Below are 22,831 nucleotides of genomic sequence, written 5' to 3' on the forward strand. Positions count from 1 at the left end.
TTAACCCCTTCAGTCCATTCATCATGTAGTATCCAAAGTGCTGATTTAAAAGCCTAAAACAGATCTTGTCACAGACCTGAACTCTTCTAATGGCTTCCTATTGCTGTTACGATAAAACATAAACTCTTTACCTTGGCTTGAATGCCATGATCTACTCAGCAGTTCCCAAAATATGGTCCTGGGACCGTTGGGGGCCCTGGAGACCCTTTGGGATATGTGTGGGGAGAAGGGGAAAGGTCAAAACAATTTTCATAATCGCAGTAAGAAGAGGTCATTTATCCTTTTTACTCTCTTTCATGAGTGAATGGTAGCTTTTTACAGAGATTACATGATCAATGCAGAAGCAGATATAAAAATCTAGCTATCTTGTATTGAAAACTAGTCAGAAGGCTGGGCACAGTGGCTCACGCCTATAATCCCAGCACTTTGGGAGGCAGAGGCAGGCAGATCACCTGATGTCAGGAGTTCGAGACCAGCCTGGCCAACATGGCAAAACCCCATCTCTAGTGAAAATACAAAAATTAGCTGGGCGTGGTGGCAGGTGCCTGTAATCTCAGCTACTCGGGAGGCTGACGCTGGAGAATCACTTGAACCTGGGAGGCGAAGGTTGCAGTGAGCCGAGACCATGTCACTGCACGGCCTGGGAAACACAGTGAGACTCTGTCTCAAAAAAAAAAAAAAAAAAAGTCAAGAGATTTGCAAATCAGTTTATTATGTAATAGGTTTTTTTGTTTTTGAGACGGAATCTCACTCTATCACCCAGGTTGGGGGTGCAGTGGCGCAATCTCGGCTCACTGCAACCTTTGCCTCCTGGGTTCAAGCAATTCTCCTGCCTCAGCATCCTGAGTAGCTGAGATTACAGGCACATGCCACCAAGCTCAGCTAATTTTTGCATTTTTAGTAGTGATGGGGTTTCACCTTGTTGGCCAGGCTGGTCTCCAACTCCTGGCCTCAAGTGATCTGCCTGCCTTGGCCTCCCAAACTATTAGGATTACAGGCATGAGCCAGGGTGCCTGGCCATAATTTTTCAATGTGAAAGAAAAACAGCGCTGTGTGTATGGGGAGGATGGATCTAGATAAATATAGCATCTTTACAATGGAAAAGCCTAGGTAGAGAGTTAATATAAACAAAATAATGTCTCCATTAGTCTACAATTTTAAAATGTAGATATTCAGCTTCTTTATAGAGGTTAATGGAGTCATGATACATAAGACATTATTCTGTCTTCCTCAAATGCATGACAATGCATTAATAGTTGATGTATTTTTGAGGGTTTTTTTTAAGTGGCAGTGACCCATTCATATAACTCCATCTTCATACTTAGTCTTCCTAGTGTCAAGTAATGTTGCATGAATTTTGTATTTTTTTTTTTCGAAGACACTAGGTCTGGCTTTGTTACCCAGGCTGACCTCAAACTCTTGGGCTCAAGTGATCCTCAGCCTCCCTGGGACTACTGGGACTACAGGGATGTGCTACAATGCCTTGCTATGTTGCATGAATTTTTAGGACTAACTGAATAGTCTGTGGCCTAGAATTAGAGTAAATGTAACCTGTTTACAACTGTACTTTTATAATATCATGCATTAACAGAACTACATAGCATAATTTTATATATATATAATTTTTACATTATTATATATATAAAAATTTTTTTTTTTGGAGACAGAGTTTTGTTCTTGTCACCCAGGCTGGAGTGCAGTGGCATGATCTTGGCTCACTGCAATCTCCGTCTCCCAGGTTCCAGCAATTCTCCTGCCTCAGCCTCCAGAGTAGCTGGGATTACAGACACGTGCCACGATGCCTGGCTAATTTTTGTATTTTTAGTAGAGATGGGGTTTCACCATGTTGGTCAGGTTGGTCTCAAACTCCTGACGTCACGTGATCCGCCCACCTCAGCCTCCCAAAGTGCTGGGATAACAGGCATGAGCCACTGGGCCCGGCCTATGTCATCTTTTTCATGTTCATCAACTAACACTTGTTATCAATCCACTACTCTTGTTTGCTGTGCCCTAGGCATGGTGACAGACAATGAAAACAGAAGCAACATGTTGGACCAAGTGTGTTGGGGAAGATTTAAATATATCTAGAGATTTTGGAGGGTTTTTGGAAATGGAGACAGCATGAACACAGAATGACCATGACTTACAGGAGACCCCTCCGACCCACAATTGGGATGCAGAATTGTTCATGAGAATGGACTTGGGAGAGTATCAGATTTTAGCAACCTGAAGACTACGAAGACCAGTCTGAGGAGCAAAAGAGAGCAGCGACTGTCTCTGTCTCAAAGAAAACTATTAAACTTTAATGTGCTATTAACTTTTGCATTTTAATTATATTCTATTAAGTAAAATAAGTTTGTCCAATGAAATGGTATATGTGCCCAGTCCCATCTTTCAAGTAGTAAGGTAACCACAAAGCTAATTGTGACTTCAAAACATTCTTTTTAATTACATTGCCATCCTCAGTTAACTTGGATGTGATATTTTTCTTTTCTGTTTGTACATATTTATTCATCTTTTTTTTTTTTTCTTGAGATTTACTCTGTTGCTCAGGCTGGAGTGCAGTGGTGAGATCTCGGCTCACTTCAACCTCGGCCTCCCAGGTTCAAGGAATTCTCGTGTCTCAGCCTCCCCAGTAGCTGGGACTATAGGCATGCGTCAACTTTTTTCTATTTTCAGTAGAAATGGGTTTTCACCATGTTGGCCAGGCTGGTCTCAAACTCCTGGCCTCAAGTGATCCACCTGTCTTGGCCTCCCAAAGCAATGGAATTATAGGTGTGAGCCACTGTGCCCAGCTATTATTCATCAGTTTTTTGTTTTTTTTGAGAGGGAGTTTCACTCTTGTTGCCCAGGCTGGAGTGCAAATGGTGTGATCTTGGCTCACTGCAACTTCTGCCTCCCGGGTTCAAGTGATTCTCCTGCCTCAGCCTCCCGAGTAGCTGGAATTAACAGGTGCCTGCCACTACGCCCAGCAAATTTTTATTTTCTTTTCTTTTTATTAGAGATGGGGTTTCACCATGTTGGCCAGGCTGGTCTCAAACTTCTGGTCTCAAGTAATCTGCCTGCCTCAGCCTCCCAAAGTGCTTGCATTACAAGGAGGAGCCACTGCACCTGCCCTCATCAATCTTTAAAAGAGCCTGGGTTCCACCTGGCTCCATGTACCTTAATATTTGAAAAACAGAGTTTTTATATTCCCCCAGCATAAAGAAAGGCCCAGTCAGCCCATCAGCTTTTGTTTTGAGATACAGAACCACAAAAATCAAAATTGCATGCTCAGGAGTAGCAGGAAGCAAAGATCTAGCTTTCTTCCATTATGGGAAGCCACAGGACAATATCCACGACTGGCTGACACCTAGGTTCTGTGAAGGAACTTCTAGCACCCAGGGCTTTACCTTGCTGCAGAGATGGAATATGCCACTGCCAGACAAATGAGAAGATCTTGGCACTCACCATCAGTTGGTAAGAGTTCTTCTGGGGTCCTACCACTCTCAAATATTTGAAGAAAACAATCTTATTGTGCCCAATCAAAGAACAAGTATATTCCTGGGGCATGCATATAGCCTTTGGGGGGCCAAGAAAAAAAACAAAGCTAGATGTGTTTAACTCAATCTGGTTTCTAAGAGTTTTCACTAATTAAGCCCTCTGTCTGGGCCAACAGGTACTTAAAAAAAATTACCTTAGAGTTTGATGGTTTCTTTTAACTATTTTCTGGAAGCTTTTTGTGCATAGGAAAAAAGGATTGCAGATTTTTTGTTGTTGTTGTAAAAAAAGATGAGACAGCATTGTCCAAGCTGGAAGAGCAGTCACATAACCTAGGCTCACTGCAGCCTGAACCTCCTGGGTTCAAGAGATCCTCCCACCTCAGCCTCCCAAGTAGCTGGAACTACAGGTGCATGCCAACACGTCCAGCTAATTTTTCTATTTTTTTTTTTTTTTTTTTAGAGATAGGGTCTCACTAGCTGGTCTCAAACTCCTGGCCTCAAGTGATCCTGCCACCTTGGCCTCACAAAGCACTGAGATTACAGGCATGAGCCACCATGCCAGACACCAAGGTTCAAACAGTACTAAGGAAAGGAATGAAAACAAGCTCATTAATAATTTTATAATGATTATATATTGAAATTTCTTAGTATATTAAACATATTATCAAAGGGAATGTCACCTGTTTCTTTTTTAAAAAATAAGGTTATAAGAATATTTAAAATTACATATGTGGTCTCTATTTGTTGCTTACATTATATTTCAATTGAACAGCTCTGATGTGGGTATGAGGCATTGGCTGGATTCAGACAGATCAGGATTGAAATTGAGGCTCTGTAAGCTCTCTGATAGTCGGGATATTTCCTCCTCAAAGTCTGTTTCCTTGCTTACAGCAATCATTCAATATTGTCCAGCTGCCAGAGTTGCTGTTTACAATCAAATGAAATAAAAAGAGAACAACCTATAGTACAGACCCATGACAATGAAACGAATTCATCTTTACTTGTTTCCAGAGAAATGTGGACAACTATGACCTCACACTGTTCAGGCTGAGAAATTAAGAATTGAGTTTGGGTTTATTCTTACTTTTTTGAAAGTAAACAAAATAAAGGTAATTCTCTTAACTGCTCATTTTGGGGGCCTAAATCATTGAGGACTATTAAGATGCATATACAAATGGAGTGCTTTATTACAATGCATTGGGGGTATGGGACTATCAAACATCTCCACAACAGGTAAAGACAAAGGGAGATGTCCCCTCGGCAACTGGCTGCTCTCTGTGCCTGGCTGGGCTTCTAGTGTTTAATTTCCAACCCTGAAGCTCCATGCCAGAGGCATTCATTTGTGCATCTCTCACAGCTCCAACTGTCCTCTGCTGTTCTTCACCACTTTTATGTTGTAGCTCTAGTTTAAGCCACATGTTTTGCATGTATAACCTTGAAGTTTCTACTTACCACAAACTTGCTTTTTACTTGTTTTTATTAGAAATAGGTCTTCAGCTTAATCAAATGCATCTTTTTTTTTAGGGGAAGGGATGTATTTATGGAAATGGGTTTTTTTTTCCTCCTTTCAGCTTCTTGTTTATATTTTTATTTTTATTTTTTTTGAGGGGAAGTCTCGCTCTGTCCTCCAGGATGGAGTGCAGTGGCGCCATCTCGGCTCACTGCAACCTCTGCATCCTGGATTCAAGTGATTCTCCTGCCTCAGTGAGTAACCGGCATTATAGGCACTTGCCACCATGCCTAGCTAATTTTTGCGTTTTTAGCAGAGATGGGGTTTCATCATGTTGGTCAAGCTGCTCTCGAACTCTTGACCTCAGTGATACACCTGGCTCAGCCTCCCAAAGTGTTGGGATTACAGGCGTGAGCCACTACACCCAGCCCTTTTCAGCTTCTTAATGTTGAACTATCCTTGCATTGTGTGATCAACCTTACTTGGTTAGGGTGTACTGCCCTTAAATATAGTGTTGTTCTTTAATTTAAGGAATAAAGGAAAATATAATGTAGCATAAATCTTTCAAACAAGCCAAAAATAAAGGTCAAAGAAAGAAATACATATCACGAGCTGAATGGCCATGGTACTTTTATGGTTAACATATATATTATATTAATATATGTTACATTGACATATATATTTGTTCATTATTCATTTGTTGATCTATATATATTTATGTATTTGTTCATTTGCACCTAAGTTTCTATTCTATTTATAAAAAATAGTTTAAAATGTTCACTTTTTCTTCTGCAAGTTCATCACTTTAATTAACACTTCAACAAAGTTAAAACAAAGACTAACAATACTTTAAAATAGCTACATACCATACACAAAAAATAATAAAGGGGTCAAGAGGAAACTTTTGTGCTGATGGCTTCACAGGGGTGTACTTATTCCCAAATGCATGGAGTTGTATATGTTAAATATGTACAGCTTTTTAACATGTCAATCATACCTCAGTAATGTTGTTTAAGAAAAATCAACAAAAAATAATAGTTCTCTCAGTCTATAGTTCTACATTAAGTTGGAGGTTTTGATCTTCCCTTTCAATGGGAGGATTCAATGATTCATTCTAAATTCTTGACTTCATCACTATCAAAATTTTCTAATGCAATTTCAACTATCTGAATGAAACAAATGATCCAGATGTGAACATCTGACTCTCATTTTCCTTGAGAGTGAAATCAGGAGTTAAGATTAATGGCTTTAAATGCCAAAACAGCCCAGACATAACAAGTTAAAAGGAAATACATGTGAAATAATTCAATTTTTGTCTTGGAAGCATACAACCTCTTTTCCACATAGGTCCAGTTAAGAAAATATAATTAAAACTGGGTACGGGGCTGGGCGCAGTGGCTCACGCCTGTAATCCCAGCACTTTGGGAGGCTGAGGCAGGCGGATCACGAGGTCAGGAGATTGAGACCATCCTGGCCAACATGGTGAAACCCTGTCTCTACTAAAAGTACAAAAATTGGCCGGATGCAGTGGCTCACGCCTGTAATCCCAGCACTTTGGGAGGCCAAGGTGGGCGGATCACGAGGTCAGAAGATCAGGACCATCCTGGCTAACACGGTGAAAGCCCGTCTCTACCAAAAACACGAAAAATTAGCCGGGCGTTATGGCGGGCGCCTGTAGTCCCAGCTACTCGGGCGGCTGAGGCAGGAAAATCACTTGAACCCAGGAGGCAGAGGTTGCAGTGAGCCAAGATCGTGCCACTGCACTCCAGCCTGGCGACAGAGCAAGACTCCACCCAAAAACAAAAAAAAAACAACAACCAAAAAAAAAACCTGGGTGCAGTGGCTCACGCCTGTAATCCCAGCACTTTGGGAGGCCAAGGCAGGAGGATTGCTTGAGCTCAGGAGTTTGAGAACAGCCTGGACAACATAGGGAGACCTTGTCTCTAAAAAAGATGCCATCAAATTCGCCAGGCATGGTGGGGGGTGCCTGTAGTCCCCCCATTTTAGGTTGCCAAAATCACTGGAGCCTGGGTGGTTGTGGCTGCAGTGAGCCGTGATCACACTATTGCACTCCAGCCTAGGTGACAAAGTAAGACTCCGTCTCAAAAATAAAATAAAATGAGATAAAATAAAATAAATAGAGAAGTTCAGAGTTGGGTAGAGACAATTCTATGAAACTCTCCAATATACTTTGAGAAAGCTATCACTCAAGTTCATAGCTTCCAAACTACGACAATTCTGAATTTCTGTGCTTTAATTATGAACCTTCAAGGAAAAGAGAAATTAAGGGTCAAAATACATACCTCTGTGGAATTACAGGACTTTTCCCTAATTCACAGCCTTCTATCTATACTTTCCAAACATGTCACCTTGGCCCTTTATACTTTAACCAAGAAGTATTTTTGATTATATAGAATCTCTTGACTTTGAAGCAATCTTAAAATTTTTATCTATTTTGAACTCACAGCCAATGCAAAAATCTGCTATAGAATATAAATGGCTCACATATATCCAGGTTCTGCTTAAAACCTCAGAGAAAGATAGAATGAGATCAAGAGCATTGTTTTGGCAATAATATCAACAGGAGCCTCAGTTTTCCTATGTCTATAACCAAGATAACAACGATAACAGGCCAGGTTCGGTGGCTCACCCCTGTAATCCCAGCACTTTGGGAGGGTGAGGCGAGTGGATCATGAGGTCAGGAGTTAAGACCAGCCTGAACAACACGGTGAAACCCCGTCCCTACTAAAAATACAAATTAGCTGGGCATGGTGGCATGCACCTGTAGTCCCAGCTACTCAGGAGGCTGAGGCACAAGAATCACTTGAACCTAGGAGGCAGAGGTTGCAGTGAGCTGATATTGTGCCACTGCACTCCAGCCTGGGTGACAGAGGAAGACTCCATCTCAAAAAACAAAACAAACAAAAACACCCAGTGATAATAATGATAATAATCACAATGTTGATCAGATCACATCAGCATTGGCAGTCCTTTTGCATACTGTAATTACCATAACACATTAATTAGCTACCTTTTTAGAGACAGATATATGTAAAGAAGGCAGACGAGGCCGGGCGCGGTGGCTCACGCTTGTAATCCCAGCACTTTGGGAGGCCGAGGCGGGTGGATCACAAGGTCAGGAGATCGAGACCACGGTGAAACCACGTCTCTACTAAAAATACAAAAAATTATCCGGGCGTGGTGACGGGCGCCTGTAGTCCCAGCTACTCGGAGAGGCTGAGGCAGGAGAATGGCGTGAACCCGGGAGGCGGAGCTTGCAGTGAGTCGAGATGGCGCCACTGCACTCCAGCCTGGGCGACAGAGCGAGACTCCGTCTCAAAAAAAAAAAAAAAAAAAAAGAAGGCAGACGAATAAAACCTAGAATTCAGCAACAAACACGAGAAATAATCATTATTTTTCTTCTACAGTTAAGCTTTGCTTCAAAAGTTAACTTTCAATTTACCACGGCTAAGGTTTTAATATAAATTTCCCCACATTTCCTCGACCATCACTCTGCCACAGTTCTAGATTGCTCTGCCAAAGCATAACAAAATGGGATGGTGAATTTTGAGAGAAAATAATTATGTGTTTCCAGTTAAGACTATAAGGCTTTCTAGATTATCTATATGCTTGTTCACTTCCATTAGTTCCAGTATCCAATTACTAACGTACTAGGTACAAAAAGCACAGAAATAAATGTATTTCAAAGTGCCAACATTCAATTAGTGAGGTTAAAAAATAATTTCTCTGCTAGAAAAATGTTCATGTTTGACTGTGAGACCTCACTCCTGGAAATCTGTCCTTAAGAAAATAACTCAAGGGAAAAAGCAATTTATACCACAAGGGAATGGTTAATTAAATGGTGGAACAGCATGTCAATGTGAACCGTGAAGGCATTAAAAATTATAATTATGAAGGATCATTCATTCAACACTTGGCGAAATGCATATAATACAACGCTATATGGGGGGACCTTCCTATATATATGTAGTATGATTACAATTATTTATTAAAAAAATAGACACGTGCTCACGGTATTCAAAGAACATGACAATGGAACTGATGACACGATGGGGATAAGAGGTGAATACCAATTTCCTTGAATCATTTTGAAACATTGCTTATAAAATATTTTCATTTGCTTTTTGACTAAATTTGCTTTTCTCCAGAAGAATTATTAGACACCCACTGGAATGCCACGCATTCCTAACATGTTAGTCTTTCTTCACACACAGGCAGCATGATCTAGCTATAGGGACCTCATTTTCAAAACCAAAATTTTGACAGGTAGTTTGGGTTGAGGGAACAACGGGACAGGGTATTTAAAATATCCTGCAAGCATGACAGAAAAAAAAAACAAGGTTTGAGATCAGAAGCCCTAAATCCCAATCCTTCTCCATCTGAGCAGCGGAGATGAATGGAAACATGCTCCCAAATTAGACCAAATGCCCTGGGTTACAATCCCAGCAACTTGGTAATATGATAAAAGGCATCTCAGTTACCCTGTCAAAATCCCACTGGTAGTTTAAAGGATATCATGTTTTAGTATATAGTAAATGCTTAAACACACCCAAACAGTGGCTCAAGCTCTACAAAATAAGCAATTAAGTCTGCCTCTGTCTCGAACCTGTTCTGTAATCAGGAAATGATGCTAGTAATCCTGTTCTAAACTGCAAATCATTTTACAAAATATATTATTGTTATAATTGTCATCATGACTATCATCATCTATATTATTATTGTTATTACTTCTACTAAGAAGCCAGCTAAAGAAGCTGACTAGAGTTTACCTGATGGGCTGAGGGAAAAATCTTCAACTATTAAAAATATCACTTAAGGCCAGGTGCGGTGGCTCACGCCTGTAATCTCAGCACTTTGGGAGGCCGAGACGGGCAGTTCACGAGGTCAGGAGATCGAGACCATCCTGGCTAACACATGGTGAAATCCCGTCTCTACTAAAAATACCAAAGAAATTAGCCAGGCGCCTGTAGTCCCAGCTACTCGGGAGGCTGAGGTAGGAGAATGGTGTGAACCTGGGAGGTAGAGCTTGCAGTGAGCCAAGATCGCGTCACTGCATTCCAGCCTGAGTGACAGGGCGAGACTCCGTCTCAAAAAAAAAAAAAAAAGTCACTTAATCTGGCTGGGCATGGTGGCTCACGCCTGTAATCCCAGCACTTTGGGAGGCCGAGGCAAGTGGATCACCTGAGGTCAGGAGTTCAAGACCAGCCTGGACAACATGGCAAAACCTCATCTCTACTAAAAATACAAAAAGTTAGCTTGAGTGTAGTGGCAGGCACCTGTAGTCCCAGCTACTCAGGAGGCTGAGGCAGGAGAATCACTTGAACCCGGGAAGCGGAGGTCTCAGTGAGCCAAGATCATACCACTGCACTCCAGCCTAGGGAACAAAGCAAGACTCTGTCTCAAAAATAAATAAATAAATAAATAAATAAATAAATATCACTTAAACCAAATGACAATGGTGAAGGTATGCAATCAAGAAGGAAAAATACACAGCAAGTTCACAGTGTGGTATGGTTGGTATGAGAAGGGGTACAGGAAAGTACTTACAGGATTTTGAGACACTTGGTTTCCCAGAGGACAGTCAAGTACTGAGGATGAATGCATAATATAACAGCACGCCCTGTAGACAGCATCTGTCTAATGAAATGGTTATTAAATGCAGTGCTGGTAGACTTGGGTCACCATCTAAATCCAAACAAGTTGACTTAAGAACTTAAATATATCCAATTCAACAAATAATTCATTTTCAATTATATGTAATTATCCTTTTTTGGAAACAAGATAATTTTTTTTTTTTTTTTTTTTTTTTTTTGAGACGGAGTCTCGCTCTGTCGCCCAGCCTGGAGTGCAGTGGCGCAATCTCGGCTCACTGCAAGCTCCGCCTCCCGGGTTCACGCCATTCTCCTGCCTCAGCCTCTCCGAGTAGCTGGGACTACAGGCGCCCGCCACCACGCCCGGCTAATTTTTTTGTATTTTTAGTAGAGACGGGGTTTCACCGTGGTCTCGATCTCCTGACCTCGTGATCCGCCCGCCTCGGCCTCCCAAAGTGCTGGGATTACAAGCGTGAGCCACCGCGCCTGGCCGGAAACAAGATAATTTTTAAAAATTTTACTAAATTATTTAATTTAAAGGGGAAAAAAGCCCCAAAACTTCATCATACATTATATTCGAATTACTGGTTCATAAAAATCATTTCATCTCCCCAAATAAGGTTAACAATTAGTCAAAGAACTTTAAACTATAAAGTCATATACTCGCCGGGCGCAGTGGCTCACGCTTGTAATCCCAGCACTTTGGGAGGCCGAGGTGGGCGGATCACGAGGTCAGGAGATCGAGACCACGGTGAAACCCCGTCTCTACTAAAAATACAAAAAATTAGCTGGGCGTGGTGGCGGGCGCCTGTAGTCCCAGCTACTCGGAGAGGCTGAGGCAGGAGAATGGCATGAACCCGGGAGGCGAAGCTTGCAGTGAGTTGAGATTGTGCCACTGCACTCCAGCCTGGGCGACAGAGCAAGACTCTGTCTCAAAATAAATAAATAAATAAATAAATAAATAAATAATAAAGTCATATACTCAAGTCTACCCAGATAAAATGAAACCCAGGCAAGGTTATGGCTTGGGACTTGGCCTTTGGCCCTGGGGAAAGGTCAATTATCATGTACCTATAACTTTGTAGTAATGACTAAACTAAAACAACTGATTTTTCAAATCAATACAATAGTGTTCTTGTACAAAGGATAGTTAGATGGTAACACAATCTAATGGAAACAATGGCATGTGATATTAATAAAAACAATGCACATTCTGGGCCTACTTCTCCACTGAAATAATGACAGATAAATATACAGCAACAAAGAAAAGGTCTTGATGTAATGTAAAAGGAAAGAGCCGGATATAATGTATACTCACGAAAATAAAATGGAAAGAGTATGCACATGTATAAGGAAAAACTAGAAGGGAATATGGGGAAAGTTAGAAGTTGGCTTTAATAAAAGGTAGTAGTGCTGTCTTTCCTCTTTTTTTTTTTTTAAAGACTGTCTTGCTCTGTCATCCAGGCTGGAGTGCAGTGGTGCTATCTTCGTTCACTGCAACATCCACCTCCTGGGTTCAAGTGATTCTCCTGCCTCAGGATCCTGAGTAGCTGGGATTACTGGCGCGTGCTACCACACCTGGCTAATGTTTGTATTCTTAGTAGAGATGGGGTTTTGCCATGTTGGCCAGGCTAGTCTCGAACTCCTGACCTCAAGTGATCCGCCTGCCTTGGCTTCCCAAAATGCTGGGATTACAGGCGTGAGTCACCGCACCCGGCATAGTAGAGATGGAGCTTTGCCATGTTGGCCAAGCTGGTCTTGAACTCCTGGCCTCAAGTGATCTTCCTGCCTCGGCCTCCCAAAGCACTGGGATTACAGGTGTGAGCCACCGTGCCCGGCCTGTGCTGTCATTCCTAATGCAAGAAGTTACCTTGCTGATTCATTTTTTTTGAGATAGAGTTTCACTCTTGTTGCCCAGGCTGGAGTGCAATGGTGCGATCTCGGCTCACTGCAACCTCTGCCTCTGGGGTTCAAGTGATTATCCTGCCTTAGTCTCCCAAATAGCTGGGATTACAGGAATGTGCCACCATACCCAGCTAATTTTGTATTTTTAGTAGAGATGGGGTTTCACCATGTTGGCCAGGCTGGTCTCGCCTGACCTGAGACAATCCACCCACCTCAGCCTCCCAAAGTGTTGAGATTACAGGCGTGAGCCACCGCGCCCGGCCGCTGATTCATTTTATCAACATCATCGAAAGGCTAACATGACCCAAGCACTGTATGAAGTGTTTGGGACACAAACATGAAGCTGATATTCCAACCTTCAAGGAGTTCATGATGTAGCTGGGTGATAAGGGTTTAAGGAAGGCACACCTCAAGTAGACTGAGACAAAAAAGGGAAGATTTAGCTGAATCTACCATCAAATAACAGATGATTATTACATCATCTCAGATTCTGTTTGGGGTCATGTCCACCACTGAAAATCAGCTGAAAACTAAGATTCCTTTCCACTAATGAAGAGTTTATCCACACACACTTATGTTTCTGCCAGCAGTGCCCACATACAGGTCCCAATTTAGCTCCAGAGACTTCAGTCAGCCCATCTTCCTATTATAATATACCTCTTAGTTTGCTGACTTGCAAATTCTAAGGCTAACTTTTCATTCTGGGTTTGAGAATAGGGAACAGATGGACTACACAGCATAGAATCTCTCACAAGAACTAATTTTTACCAATCACATGTGGTTAAAATCCAGATTTATACCTACAGATTAGTGAGCAACAGAAACCTTTATAATGACATGACAATTATTCAGTGTGACAGCTGTTGATACCACTGCCAAATGTGAGTTTTAAAACATAGGCTAACACCTCTGGTTCCCCAGGATTCAAACAAAACAAAACAACAAAGATGACAAAAAAAAAAAACACACACACACACACAGACACACACACAAAAAGAACAAAAAACAAAAAACCTTGAGTTACAGTACAAATCACAGGTATGAAACAACTTGTTTCAAAGAATAGTTTAAAAGATGAGTAATCTTTAGAAATTAGGCTAACAAAGAAAATGACAGACATGGCTGGGCCTGGTGGCTCATGCCTGTAATTCCAGCACTTTGGGAGGCCAAGGCAGGCGGATCACGAGATCATGAGTTTGAGACCCGCCTGACCAACATGGTGAAACCCCATCTCTACTAAAAATACAAAAATTAGCCAGGTGGGGTGGCGTGCGCCTGTAATCCCAACAGGAGACTGAGGCAGGAGAATCACTTGAACACGAAAGGTGGAGGTTTCAGTGCACCGAGATCACGCCACTGCACTCCAGCCTGGGTGACAGAGCGAAACTCTGTCTCAAGACAGGAAAGAAAGAAGGAAAGAAGAAGGGATGGGATGGATGGACGGGACGGGGAGGGGAGGGGAAGGGAGGGCAGACATATATATACTCATTCCAATATTCATGCTATAGCCTCAGGAAACATTTTCATTCAAAAACAAACAGCAATGGTATCTGTATACTGCACATACATCTTACCCAAAAGGAGTCTGCCTTTTTTTTTTTTTTTTTTTTTTAAAAAAAAAAAAAAGACAGGGGCTCATTCCATTACCCAGGCTGGAATACAGTGGTGTGATCTCCCACTGCAGCCTCAACCTCTTGGGCTCAGGGTGATTCTCCCACTTTGGCCTCCCAGGTAGCTTGGGACTACAGGCACATACCACCATGCTTGGCTAATGGCAGGCATTATTTTTGTGTATTTTGTAGAGACAGGGTATTGCCACACTGCACAGGCTGGTCTCGAACTGCTGGGCCCAAGTGATCCACCCACCTGGGCCTCCCAAAGTGCTGGAATTATAGGCATGAACCACCGTGCCTGGCCCCTATCAAATTGTGATGCTGCTATCAGCTGCTGTGTAATGAAGAATATTAAAAAATTTCTGTTCACATCACAAGGCCTGAAATGCATCATTTGTCTATTTTTGTTTCAGAGCAGGCCAATTTTGGCCTCTTAGGTTGTAAGCCTCTTGAGAGTTGGGGCCATGTTCGTCTTGATCACCACCACATTCCAAGTGCCAAGTCCAGTGGCCAGAACATAGTACATAGTACATACTGGCTTGATTTAGTAAGTTTATTAAGTAAAACCAACTACTAGATATTTCTTACTGAGTTACACAGAATGCCCATGTTTTGATAATAATAGGCTACCAAAGTTAAAATACAGTTAGGACTTAAAATTTAAAAATTTACATGCCTAAAATGTATATTCCCAATTTTTGTAAAAGTTTTTAAAATTCAAGAATATCTCTGCATTAGATTAAAAAAAGAAAAAAGAGGCCAGGCGCGGTGGCTCACGCCCGTAATCCCAGCACTTTGGGAGGCCAAGGTGGGTGGATCACCTGAGGTCAGGAGTTCGAGACCAGCCTGACCAACATGGAGAAACCCCGTCTCTACTAAAAAAAATTACAAAATTAGCCAGACATGGTGGTGCATGCCTGTAATCCCAGCTATGCAGGAAGCTGAGGCAGGATAATTGCTTGAACATAGGAGGCAGAGATTGCGGTGGGCCGAGACCGTGCCATTGCACTCCAGCCTGGGCAACAAGAGAGAAACTCCGTCTCAAAAAAAAAAAAAGAGAGAGAGAGACAGACACCAAGATGTCTGTATAATAATGTTCAGGATACCAAAGAGCTAAAGCAATCTCAAAAAAGAAGGACAGGGTTGGAGGACGAACTACCAAACATAAAGTGATTTTCAATAAAAGTGTCAACTCAACTCAATGGGGAAAGAAAAGTCTATTTAGCAAATACTGCTGGAACTGGATGTCCAAATAGATACAAATTAACCTCAATCCTCTCTCACTTCATACAAAAAAAAAAAAAGATTTGTGATGGGTTGTAAACTAATACTCTGGACCATAAAATTTCTACAAAAAGAATAGGAGAATATCCTTATGACCTGGTGGTAAGCAAAAAAGCATAAACCATAAAATTTTTAAGTTAGACTTCATGAAAATTAAAGTTTTCTGCTCATCAAAAGACACCATTAAGAAAATGAACAGGCTTGGTGTAGTGGCTTACGTATGTATTCCCAACGCTTGGGAGGCTGAGATGGGAGGACTGCTTGAGCCCAGAACTTTGAGACCAGCCTGGGCAATACAGTGAGACCCCATCGCTAAATTTAAAAAAAATTGAAAATAAAAAAATTAAAAACATGAACAGACCAGGCATGGTGGTTTATGTCTATAATCACAGCACTCCAGCCTGGGTGACAGAAAGAGACTCTTTCTTTAAAGGAAAAAAAAAAAAAAGCCACTCATTGGGTTGAACTGTGCATGTTTATTATATATTTTTAAAATCATTGCAAAAGGATTCCACCACCCATTCCACTGCTCTCCTCTAAGAATAGATCCTACATGTAGATGTTATGGCATCTTCTTAACATGTAGACATCACTCAGGCTATTTCTGTACACCAGGTCTTTGTACAATAGCTTATGAAAGGGTCTTTTGAAAGACTGTGTAGAGCCAGTTTATGCCATCCTTCAGATTTCCTGCAGTATTTCATCCTGAAGGCTGAGCTTGATATCGGACCAGCACTCTTGCATCCTGACTGACCAGCATTCACTTCTAATCAATAACAGATGTGCCAGAATGGGCCTTATGCCAAAGTAACAATTTTTCTCCTATTCAAGAGAAAATACCCTTCTTAAGCTCCCAAGTCATCCAAACAGAGAGAATGACATCTGGAAATACACTGCCATGTCATGTGGTTGGCCCCTTTGGATGATAGCTGTATGCACCACAAGCAGAAGGCTGTTGTGCTAGCCTTGTGGGACATCTCAGAGTATGGCAACTCTACAACCTTACGACAGGGAGAAAGTGCTAAAAGCTCTAAGAGAAAAATAGTAGCAAATGGGTGCAAACCTAAGTTTACTTAAGAAAATTCCCTTCATTATGGTTCTTTCTACAAATAAATTGAAATCATTTTCTCATTTCCATATTAAACTTTAGGCCCAAATTCTCTATTTGCTCACAGCCTTAACTTCTTCAACTCCTTACCATTTTGGGGGGATCTATTTTTAAAAACCAAGGAAACTGACACTCAATGTAAATTAATTCAATCATATATAAATTGCCCTAGAAAAAATTTTAGAGGTGGAAAAATTTTAATTAGGTGTACCAATACTAAAGTAGTCAGCTGTAAAGGAAAAAATAAATACGAATATTAACAATTGATATTTTCATGTTATTTGTGACCAACTGACCACAAAGGAAAGCTGATTTAAAAGCCTTTCCTCAGATGCCAAGTAACACCATATACACCTTCTCAATCCACACTGACAATGAAGCAAGTTTCATATTTGCCCAAGATTTAAGTAGGACAAGACTTTCTTGCTGGGAAGGATAAACACAAGTCAGGAAATAACTATAAAAGTAATAGCTACCATTATTCTCCATCTTCATGTATTCATTTAGAAATAACAAAATATTTATTACACTCAAAGAATGGTGCTAAAATATTTTCTTATTTAAATGACACTAACACAACAGAAGGTACCATCCCCACTACCACTTTATCTAACCAGAAGCTAAGGCTCAGAGAAGTCAAAAATTATCTCCCAAGTCATATGGCTAAGAAATGGCAGCTCTGCTGAGCTCCAGAGACCATACTATAGCAAAATAAATAATGCAAAAAGAATTAATTATTGTAGGACTCAATGAAGTTTGCACATTGTGACCAAGAATTTAATAAGACACATTGATTACAGTTCAAAGAGACTTCACATTCTACTATACAGTTCCTGTCTTTCTTCACAAATATATGAACGTAAATACACAGTCTACAGCTGAAGCACACGCGGGAGAAGTTAGAAAATTGAAGCACAGAAGCTGTTATGTAGGAGCCCATTTAAGTCCCCAACTGACAATCAGAGAGGCTTCTGACAAAAAGCCCCATTGTCAAATACATGGGCTTAAGGAGTGGCAATGGGGTGCCTTAAGGAGTAAGAACAAATAAGCCACGATTTCAAAGATGTTGGCTCCACACCAAGACCACCCTTCTCTTCTTGGTATACCTCCTCAAAATCAACAATCCAGAAAGTTTTTATCCATCAATATTTTTAAATATCCAGGTATATTAGAAAAATGGATAAATACTTAGTATAGACACAAGTCTAAAATGGTCAACAGCCATCACTGCTTACTGAAATGATTATTTAACAATGACACTCTGAAAGATAACCAGGTACTCTATTGTGTTTTCCAAATAGACTGAAAGATGGAAGCAGAACAAAATCAGCTAGAAAAACAATTTCTTTGGCAAACATTTCAGTGACACAATCAGCACCCACTCAATTCATCTATTATGGAGTGCTCCATCTTTTTTTGGCATTGAACTAAAATTGGGACAGGGAAGATGGACTAAATATGGCAATAAATAAACAGAGAAAAGTAGCAGCTGTAAGATCTCATAGACCACTCCACCCAACGCAGTACAGAATAAAACTCCCAGAGATGGAGCACTCTTATACACTTGGAATGGTTTAACTCATATTCTTCCAAACTCTGTGATTCTTCACAAGTGTGAGCAGAAATACGGATGTGCTGTAGCAAAAATGTACAGCTGCAGCCTGCAGATGTCGAGCTGTTAGCTCTGTGATCAGCAGCCATGCTGTCTGCCTTGCCGGCGCCCTCCTGGTGGCTGCCTCATTCAGCACTCTGGGCTGTGCCCAGAAAATTGGGGGAGGTTATTCCTGTTGGGCAGCACCCTTTGCAATCAAGAGATGAAAAAAAGACCTCCTTATCTGGGAAATGAAATGCTGATATGATGGTGATGTCTCAGTTTTCTCCTCTATAAAAATAAAAACACTACCAGCTGGCTTTTATTTCCTTTCCCTGAGGGGCTGTTATTTGGACAAAAAGCTTTGAAAATTAAAAGCACCATGCAAATATAAGGCTATAGTATAGTGGAGACTGAATCCAAACAACATAAATGGAAGGTAGATGGGCACTTTGGCAGGGCAAGTATCCATGTCTGCCATCAGAGCAAACTTCTAAATTCCAGTATCTACTTTTATATTAAGATGAGACCTCTGCTAGACATTAAGCAGGCAGAAAGCCTATAAAACAGGCTGTGCTCTCCACCTGCAATGCCCTGCTTTCCCTGTCTCTGGCACTTTAGAAACTCCTACTTTAAGGTCTAACTCCAAGTCCTCCCTGATAGACTCAAGTGCACCTTGACAGAAATAAATCCTCCCACATTTGGACTCTTACAGCTTCTTATAAACACCTCTTAGGCCGGGCGCGGTGGCTCATGCCTGTAATCCCAGCACTTTGGGAGGCCGAATCACGAGGTCAGGAGATCGAGGCTATCCTGGCTAACATGGTGAAACCCCATCTCTACTAAAAATACAAAAAAAAAAAAAAAAAAAATTAGCCGGGCGTGGTGGCTGGCGCCTGTAGTCCCAGCTACTCGGGAGGCTGAGGCAGGAGAATGGCATGAACCCAGGAGGTGGAGCTTGCAGTGAGCCGAGATTGCGCCATCTCAAAAAAATAAAAATAAAAATAAACACCTCTGTGATGTCATTTGTCATATTGTGCCACAGGTGATTTGTTTCTGTGCCTGTCTGTCTGTGAGTTCCTTGAGCTCTTCACTCTTATAACCATAGCTCCTAGTACAACACCCAGTAATTTGGTGAGATTTAGGCTTCTAGCGAAAGAGGAAAAAAAAAAAAAAACCCTATTAAGAAAGATTCTGTAACTCTTTCTTAATTCCTCTTAACTAACTACAATACAGTACAGAAAGGTTTCTATATCTTTTCTATTAAGGCAGAACTTCCCAAGCTGTGTGCCAGGGACCAACGCCAGAGAGTTATGAAGAATGATTATGAGTTTACTGAGATACTGATTTCCTCAGCCTGGGACAGCCAATCAGAACTTAACACTTTCTACGTATGCTATGATGTGAAAAGAGGTTGGGAAGCATTATATATATATATATATATATATATATATATATATATACATATATATGTGAAGATTTAATATTTTAAAATATTAAACTAAATTTAAACAGCAGGGTAAAGCACTTCACAAATTGTGACATTAATTAAGGCATCAAGAAAAAACATAATGACTAGAAATAATTGCTTCACCTACTGTTGACTAGAAAATAAGTGTTTGAGAACACTGGCATCAGATAAAACAGCACATCCTGAAAGAAAAGTAACACAGCTACCTTGCATAGCAGTCAGTCTGCGCAAACAACCATATGGTTTGCTAATTTAATCAACAATCCCCAAATTTACTTTTTCATCCTGCAGATAAAATGAAAATGAAGTTGCTAGAAATATTTTAGAAATTATTTTGCCACTCCAAATGTCTAATACAATACATACAGTACCAAAGCTTATTCATCCAAGCTCCCTTTGAAAGCACAAAACCGCTTTATCAGCCACATTTTTTAAAAGCACAAAAAACATTGATCAGTTTAATCTTTTCATTTTAAATCTGTATTTTAAGACCAATCATTCTTCACATCACACAACCAAAATTCAAACCCTTTGCCCTTCTCCATTCCACCTACAAGAGACAAAGCTTAGACCTTCCCCATCTCTTGACTAGATTGATCATACTTATCTCAAAATACCCTCATGAAATTCTTCTTTTGCCCAGAAGCCTCCATCTCAAAATGCCAATGAAGTCACGCTTCCCTGATTAAAAAGAAAACTAAGAGTTTTTGTTTGTTTTTTTGAAATGGAGTTTCATTCTTGTTTCCCAGGCTGGATGGAGTGCAATGGCATGACCTCGGCTCACCGCAACTTCTGCCTCCCGGATTACAGGCATGCGCCACCACGCCCAGCTAATTTTGTATTTTTAGTAGAGACGGGGTTTCTCCATGTTGGTCAGACTGGTCGGGAACTCCCAACCTCAGGTGATGCACCTGCCTTGGCCTCCCAAAGTGCTGGGATTACAGGCGTGAGCCACCGCGCCTGGCCTTTAAAGCAAATTGTTTCTAGGGAAGAGTATATTTCTGTTATTAAATTAGTCCTCTATTAGAAAGGAATGTTTCACACACACCTTTCCATTGCCTTGCCAGGACCTGTATTTCTTTCAAGCTTATTCCAGATTCTTTAGCCATTCACCTGGTGATCTGCTTATGTTCCAAAAGATGAATGCAACATCACAGGTACAGTCAGGATTGTGCTCCACAAAAACTACCATCCTCAATCTTCATTATAATATCTAGACAGGAACTGGTATGGTGGCTCTTCCCTGTAATCCCAGCACTTTGGGCAGCCAACATAGGAAGATCACTTTAGCCCAGGAGTTTGAGACCCACCTGGGCAACATGGCAAAACCCCACCTCTACAAAAAAAAAAAATAAGAAGAAAAATTAGCCAGGTATGGTGGCAAACGCCTCTAGTCCTAGCTACTCGGGAGGCTGAGGTGGGACAACTACCTGAGCCCATGAAGTCAAGGCTGCAGTGAGCCATGATGGCACCACTGCACTCCAGCCTGGGTGAAGAGTTAAGACCCTGCCTCAAAATAATAATAATAGGGCCGGGTGTGGTGGCTTAAGCCTGTAATCCTAGCACTTTGGGAGGCCGAGGTGGATGGATCACGAGGTCAGGAGTTCGAGGCCAGCCTGGTCAATATGGTAAAACCCTGTCTCTATCAAAAAAAAAAAAAATTAGCCAGGCATGGTAGCGCACGCCTGTAGTCCCAGTTACTTGGGAGGCTGAGGCAGCAGAATTGCTTGAACCCAGGAGGCAGAGGTTGCAGTGAGCTAAGATCACGCCACTGCACTTCAGCCTGGGCGACAGAGCGAGACTCCATCTCAAAAGAAAAAAAAAAAAAGAAAAAGAAGAAGAAGTACTCAAAAACTGAGAAACAATGTATCACATACAGTGCTGAACACTTACATCCATCATCTCTTTGCATTCTTAAAATAATCACCTTTCAGTGAGGACCCTCCTTAACTACCCTCCTCAAACTAACCTGGATCTCCTTAAACCCTTTCCCTTTCTCCTTAGCACTTTCATTTTTTGTAACATTATAAAACATCTTAAATATACATAAACATACATTTTAGGCTACATATATATTACTTATTAATCATCTTTACTACCTGTCTCTTCTACTAGAATTTAATCTCCACGAGGGCAGGGGCTTTGCTTTACTCACTGATGTAACTCCAATACCTAGAATAATGCCTGGCACACAGTAGGCACCTAAATATTTAAATGAATGGATGAATAACAAGGAAGACAGATTTGACAATTATTTGAAAACACCCCTCCCCCTCTCAACATTCAATCTATCAACAAGTTCAGAAAACTCAACTTCCTCTAAAATATACCAAATCATCTGTCCTCTACTATATTCACTGCCATAAAGCTGGGCCAAACTTGTCATTTTTCACTTCTGGTCTTGCTACTTCCAGCCATGCCCTATAAAATTCTTTCTCTATATGACAGGAAGAATGATCTTTACAAAATGTACATCACATTACTGCCCCACCTATTCAATGGTTACCCATCACTCAGAATGAAATCCAAATTCATTGGATTACAAAGCTTTATGCTGGCTTTAAAAGCTCTACATGAACTTCTGTCTCCTGTCTCTCTACCCTCTTCTCTTCATCCACTACATTATATCTACACTGGCCATTTTTCTATTCTTTGAACATATTGAGTTCATTCCCATCATTGAGCCTTGGCACTGGAATATTCTTTGTGTGTGTGTGTGTTTTTTTTTTTTTTTTTTTGAGGCGGAGTCTCGCTCTGTCGCCCAGGCTGGAGTGCAGTGGCGCGATCTCGGCTCACTGCAAGCTCCGCCTCCCGGGTTCACGCCATTCTCCTGCCTCAGCCTCCCGAGTAGCTGGGACTACAGGCGCCTGCCACCGCGCCCGGCTAATTTTTTGTATTTTTAGTAGAGACGGGGTTTCACCGTGCTAGCCAGGATGGTGTCGATCTCCTGACCTCGTGATCCACCTGCCTCGGCCTCCCAAAGTGCTGGGATTACAGGCGTGAGCCACCGCGCCCGGCTGCACTGTAATATTCTTATCACTGACATCTACCGAGCTACTTCATTATTGTTATTCAGCATACAGCTCAATTTACTTCTTCAGAGTCCTAAATTAACACTTAATTTCATATCTATATTTTTTTTTGTTAAGTCTCAGTACTTTTATTTGAATTTAGAAACATTTTTATTTCGAAATAATTTCAATCTTGCAAGACTATTCAAATAATTCTGTTAATATCATTTAGCTAAATTCACCAATTAATTCATCCATTTATAAAAATCACTTTCTTTTTCTCTATCTACCTATATTTTTATCT

At 41.1% G+C, this 22,831-nt stretch overlaps 1 protein-coding gene across 5 annotated transcripts in view; it reads right to left on the bottom strand.

The window, feature by feature from the left end:
• CBFA2T2 (CBFA2/RUNX1 partner transcriptional co-repressor 2) overlaps positions 1–22,831 on the bottom strand; it is a 162,008-nt gene that overhangs the window by 58,904 nt on the left and 80,273 nt on the right. The window contains exon 1 of one of the 5 annotated variants that reach the window (XM_063633745.1): positions 20,134–20,143. The exons of 2 other annotated variants lie outside the window; for them this stretch is intronic. The gene's annotated coding sequence lies outside the window, so the exon portion shown is untranslated. Of the gene's footprint in view, positions 1–4,234; positions 5,397–10,500; positions 10,574–20,133; positions 20,144–22,831 lie in introns of those variants that run through there. 2 more of the 5 variants (XM_055266464.2, XM_063633744.1) reach the window with 2 other exon arrangements.

This window comes from Symphalangus syndactylus, chromosome 24 (assembly GCF_028878055.3).
Source record: "Symphalangus syndactylus isolate Jambi chromosome 24, NHGRI_mSymSyn1-v2.1_pri, whole genome shotgun sequence".
NCBI classification, from domain to species: domain Eukaryota; kingdom Metazoa; phylum Chordata; class Mammalia; order Primates; family Hylobatidae; genus Symphalangus; species Symphalangus syndactylus.